Here is a 6,000-nt window from a genome sequence, read left to right as displayed (position 1 = left end):
ACCATCCTTTCATTGTCTCTGTTCATTGTCTTGGGCAGGTAGGGCACAGGAATTCCTTTGTTTTCCATGGGTGGCTCATATAGGGCTTCTGCTGCTGCCTCTTTGAGATGTTCTTATGGGTCTTGCATGACCTAAGTTATCTGCTATTGGCTGAACTCCAACCCACTCACTCCAGTGGCACCAAATTTGTACAGAAAGTATGTACTTTTAAAAACAGGTCCAAAGACAGTTATTTAAATTGCAAGAAACTGGCAATGTTTCCTATTTCCTGACAGATCACTGGGCAGCTGCACTTTGCACTGACCTCCTGCACAGAGTCCTGGGAGGTCATGATGACCCAGTCACACCGACATAGTTGCATTGTGCTACAGCAGACCTGAACTATGAGCTGGTTACTTGCAGGCACCATGTGGGAGTCTGACCTACTGCTTGTCTCTCACAACTGTAACCTCATCTCTCAGGATGACCTCCGCAGTGTGAGAGGACTAGTCAGACCCTGCCTCCATTAGATGAGTTCCAGTTAAGGCCCTACTCATACATACATTTACACACACACAAGATCAGGGGTCTGAGAAAGTCCCTTCATTCCATCTTGCTGCCTTCCCTGCATGAAACTAGCTTCCCTCCATGGAGTACCAGTAGCTACTGACATCCCCTGGAGCTGGATGGGGCATTTCCTGGAACTAGCCTTGGGCAGACAGCTCCATAGCAAGTCCTAGTGGGAAGTCTGTCTTTACAACCATGAGGCTCTGGAAACATTTTCTCTTTTTTTTAATGATAGTTTAAATTCTGCAGAATCTAACATGGACACTGTAGCATCACCGTGTTCCCCCCTTGCCCAGACTCTACCTTACCTGCCCATAGCTGACAATAATGGCAAATTGAAAACCCTCATATTTCTCTTGGTGCTGACCCGGTCCCCTTTCTGATTTCTCTGACAGCAGTGGGAGAAACACTGAAATGTGTGTGTGTGTATTTTTTATATATATATATATATATATATATATAAAATTTAAAATGAGGAAAATAATATTCCCCTAAATAATATACGTGACATTATTTATTATTGCTGCTAGTGGGAATGCTTCTGTTCCTCCTAGATTGTATTTAGCCTCCCCTTAGTGCCCACACCCATAGCACCTGTGGCTGCAACACTACTTGCACGGACTGAAAGCCCGGAGGCCATCCTGTGAGACTTAGAACAGCTTGAGGTTAGCATTGACCTAGTCCCTGACAGCATATGGGGTATTGCTATGTGTTGACCTAAGGTGGCCTGGCATGGATCCTTAGACTATGGCCCAACTCAACCAGCTGGTGCAGCATGGCATGATGAGCTGTCCTGACCTGGTCTCCGTACCTGTCATGATAGGGTACTGCACCACATCCTCACCTGATTTGTGACATCAGATTCGCACAGCGCCATGTGGTAGCCTTCATATTATGGCAATGCGAGTAACTCAGCCCTGGTGCTGCATGGCTTACCTTCCTGGTCCTGTCACCGCATGGTTTCCAGCTCTCAGTGCCCCATGGTATCCCATCCCTGACTGCAGTACCATCTCAGCCCATCCCTGTTCCTGGTGCCACCCTGCATCCCAACCTGTCGCTGACCCCAGTGCCATCGGCCACCTGCCCCTGCTGCCATGTGCCGTCCTATCCCCGGTGCCGTGTGGTGTCCTGTCCGCCATACTGCATGGTATCCTCTGAGCCTGCTGTGGAGTGGCCCCTGGCCCCTGTGTGACCCCTGTGCCATGGGGCATCCTGTCTCTGTTTGCAGTCAGAGGTTGCCCCTTGCCTGTTCCTAACCTGGCTACAGCAGCATCCAGGCCCCAGCTGGGGTCCCAGCCTGGCCCTATTGCCGCCACACAGCCCCCGCTAGGCAGTGCCCAGCCAGGCCCTGTCTTGGCCCACAGCTGCCAGCCTGCCCGCCGGGCACTGCCTGGGGCGCCGAGCCCCCGCCCGCCCCTTTCCGCCTCCGCGCGCAGCGGGCGGCGCCGCTCCAGGCATCCCACGCCGGGACGCGAGCCGCCGCGCCTGGAGGGAGGGAGGGGCGGGGTTATGTCCGGAGGGGGCGTGGCCGGGACAGGAGGAGGGGCCCAGCCACCCTCCCTGCGCGCGTGGGCGCGGCTCGGCGTCAGGGGGAGAGGGGAAAGGTCAGAGGTGAGGCGCTGGCCCGGGCTGGGAGCCGAGCGGCGCGAGACCCGCCCCCCCCCGTAAGGTGAGAGACGCGCGCGCGCTTCAACCCCCTCCCCCCCCACACACACACTGTTTCAGGCCGCGGCGCGAGGCCGGCGCCCCCCCGCCCACCCCCGGGCTCTGGCACGTGGGGCCCGGAGGAGGGGGGGAGCCCCCGCCCCCTAGCCGTAGGGGGTCCGTTAAAACGGGGGCACCGCTAGCGGGGGAGGGGCAGGTCGGGCCGCGCCCCCGAGTCCCCCGTCCCCGGCCAGGGCGGGTGGCGCTACCGTGGGTCACCGCCTCCCGCGGGGCGCCGGGTAAACACACGGGGATCGTGGGGAGAGCCCCGCTTCCCGCGGGCCGGGCCAGCCATGCGCCCCCCCCCCCCGAGGAGGGTGTGTTTGTTTGGGCTGCCCTGTAACCAGTGGGAGGAGACGGATCTCGCCCCCTCCCTCTGTCCCTGCGCCCAGGAGCCTCCGGCTCGGATGCAGGAGGCTGGTGCCGGGGAGGTTTTTTTTGAGTCGGACTCTTGCTTCAGGTAGCCCCTGATTCTGGTCCCCAAGTCTCCCACCTCAGGAGAGGAGCAGCCGCCTGGAGAGTTGTACAGACCGTAGCGAAAGGGCCTGTCCCGTGAAGGAGTTAAATCCTAAGCAAAGAGGGGAGGGGGCATGAAGGAGCCCAGGGAAGAGAGAACAGAGAAGCATCCTGCTAACCTGCCCTGTGGTGGAGAGAGATCAGCAGGCTTCTCTGGACCTTAAGAATGGCCGAGGAAAAGGCTCACTGGCCCACAGGAGCCGGATTTTGAAGAGAGAAGAGGCGAGTACTAGGTATGGGGCGAGGGAAGAGGTTCAGTCACCTGGGTTAGTTTATAGCAGTTTCTAAAAAGTAAAGCTTGGGGGGAAACCTCCTTCACCTGCGTCAAATGGAAGTTAGGTATGTTGAGGTGCCTCTGCTCTGCCTGCCTGCAGGAAGAGGGGATGGGAAGGGAGCATGGGAAACTGAGCATCCCGCTGCTCATTCCTCTAGTGAGCAGGGAGTGGTGACTCCGAGCCATTCCTCCTTTCGCAGGAGGCGTGGGTGGGGAAGGCATGGGGGATAAATAGACTCTAAGCGAGGACAGGTGAGAGAGAGAAAACGCAGAGAAGGTAGGAAGAGACCACAGGGTGGTCTGGGAGTGGAAATAGGAGGATGGAGGGGGAGAGAGACGAAGTTAATTACAGACACTGAAAACCAAGAAATAGATGCAATCTGATCAATGAAAGGAAAGAAAAGAGAGAGAGTAACATGCAGTTAGGAAGGGAAAGAAAGTCTAATAAAGTCAGACATGAAGTAAGTTACTCAGTTAAGTAGACTTGATTGACAAGTGAGAAGTATTTGATTATCACATTAAGAGAGCAAAACTTTCTACTCCATTGCTTTTGGGTGAGGTGGTGTGGTGGCACAGGGCTATTTCACTCTGGCTAGTAGCTCTAGCCTTTCAGCTTGTAAATGCCAGATTAGTGATGTTCAACAAGTGGTCTGTGGACCACTGGGGGTCCACAACTATGATTTCCAAAAGGGTCTGCACCTCCATTTGAAAATTTTTAGGGGTCTCCAAATGAAAAAAGGTTGAAAACCACTGGGTTAGAGAAACTGTTTCAAGCTCTGCAAAAGAGGAGGAGGGTGGCTTCTGGAAGGAATGGGGAGGCAGAGAAGCTGTTTGAAGACTGTGGCCAGGTCTGCACTACAGACCTATCGCGGTATAACTACATCACCAGGGGTGTGAAAAATCCACACCCCCTGACCGATGTAGTTATACAGACCTAACCCCCTGTGTGGACAGTGCTGTGTCAGCGTACCCACAGCCTCTTGGGGAGGTGGATTAACTATGCCAATGGGAGACGCTCTCCTGTCGTAGTAGTGTCTTCACTGAAGTGACACAGCTGCAGCGCTGCATGTGGAAAAAAAGCCCTGAGGTGTTGTGGTTGTTTGTGTCTGTGCATAGTGAGTAGAAATAGTTGGGCCTTTGAACTTTGGGAGAAGAAGCTGCACCACTTGATGCCTTTTCCCAAAATCTCTGGATGCAACTTCCATTTATTTCTAGAAGGTTTTAAAATGCAAAGGAGCTTCCTCTTTGCACTTATCTTGCCTCTTTATTATAAGTCCTTTTGAGAAACCAATGACTTCCATAGCAACACACGAATACAATTAGATGAGGGTTACTATTGTGTGATGCAGCAGGTGGGTCAGTTGGTGTATTCTTTTAAAAAGGGAACATCTGTTAGGGTTTATTTGTCTTGTTAGATATAAACCATGCTGAAAGTCCCGTTCTGTTAGTCTCTGACTCCCTTCACAAGAATATTTAGCTTTCAGTGGTTAATTGGAATGGCTGAGATTAACTCGGCTCCATATCTTGAACTACAACATTTCAGTCTAGCAGGATGCTTATTTTTTACCTTTCCAAATATGTGGCTTCAATAATCTAATGCACTAAAATTATAGAAGGGCAAAATACAATCAGGTTGGCTTTAGAAACGTGAAAGTGTGTCCTGATATTCATAGTCAATGCATCTGGTCAACTTAAATCTTTACTGTAAACAATTATTGGAAGAATTTTTGAATGTTCCTTTTGTTGAACTGGACATGCCCAGTGTCAAACTTTTCATGAAACTGCAGAGAAAAATAAATGACTTGATCAAAAGGCTAGAGAAGAGTGACAGTCTTTGTTATGAGCTAAAAATGTGTAGCTTGTCTAAGGGGTGGGGTACACTGAAAACTATTGGCATAGGTATGTCTCAGAGTGGGAAAAATCCACACTCCTGAGAGAGATGGGTATGCCGACCTGACGCTCAGTGTTGACAATGCTAGGTCAACGGAAGAATTCTGTCGAGCCAGCTACTGCCTGTCAGGGAGATGGATTGGCTACAGTGACAAGAGAACCCCTCTTGAATTGTGGACACCGGAACTGGACTCGGTACTCCTGCAGCGGTGGCATCAGCACCAAATACAGAGGTAAAATAAGCTCTCTGCTCCTACGCTGCTCCCTGTTTAAGCATCCCAGGATTGCATGAATTCTTTTGGCATCAGCGTCCTGTTAGGAGCTCATGTTCAGCTGATTATCCACCACGACCCCCAAATCTTTTTCCAGAGTCACTGCTTTGCAGGATAGTGTCCTCCATCCTGTAAGGATGGCTGGCATTCTTTGTTTGTAGATATACACCAGGGGTAGGCAACCTGTGGCATGCGTGCCGAAGGTGGCACGCAAGCTGATTTTCAGTGGCGCTCACGCTGCCCGGGTCCTGGCCACTGGTCTGGGGGGCTCTGCATTTTAATTTAATTTTAAATGAAGTTTCTTAAACATTTTAAAACCTGTATTTATTTTACATACAACAGTTTAGTTATATATTATAGACTTACAGAGACCTTCTAAAAACAGTAACATGTATTACTGGCATGTGAAACCTTAAATTAGAGTGATTAAATGAAGACTCGGCACACCACTTCTGAAAAGTTGCCGACCCTTGATATACACATTTACATTTAGCCATATTAAAAACATGTATTGGTTGCTTACACCCAGTTTATCAAGTGATCCAGATCACTCTGAACCAGTGACCTGTCCTCTTCATTATGTACCACTCCCCCAATTTTTGTGTTATCTGCAAATGTTATCAGTGATGACTTTGTCTGCTTCAGGTCATTGATAAAAACAGTAAATAGCACAGCGCCAACAGCTGATCCTTGTGGGACCCCACTGGAAAACACATCCGCTCAGTGATGATTCCCCATTTACAATTGCATGTTGAGATCTATCAGTTAGCCAGTTTTTAATCTATTTAGTGTGTTGCA

The 6,000-nt window shown here is 50.8% G+C and overlaps 1 protein-coding gene across 3 annotated transcripts in view; it reads left to right on the top strand.

The window, feature by feature from the left end:
- The first annotated feature begins 2,150 nt into the window (after positions 1-2,150).
- Positions 2,151-6,000, top strand: part of SCAP (SREBF chaperone) — a 107,025-nt gene continuing 103,175 nt past the window's right edge. The window contains exons 1-2 of one of the 3 annotated variants that reach the window (XM_054016810.1): positions 2,151-2,215; positions 5,020-5,163. The gene's annotated coding sequence lies outside the window, so the exon portion shown is untranslated. Of the gene's footprint in view, positions 2,216-2,569; positions 3,000-5,019; positions 5,164-6,000 lie in introns of those variants that run through there. The other 2 variants (XM_054016811.1, XM_054016809.1) reach the window with 2 other exon arrangements.

Source organism: Malaclemys terrapin, chromosome 2 (assembly GCF_027887155.1).
Source record: "Malaclemys terrapin pileata isolate rMalTer1 chromosome 2, rMalTer1.hap1, whole genome shotgun sequence".
NCBI lineage: Eukaryota > Metazoa > Chordata > Testudines > Emydidae > Malaclemys > Malaclemys terrapin.
The sequence above is the reverse complement of the archived record's forward strand: the minus strand, read 5'-3'. Positions and strand labels throughout refer to the sequence as shown.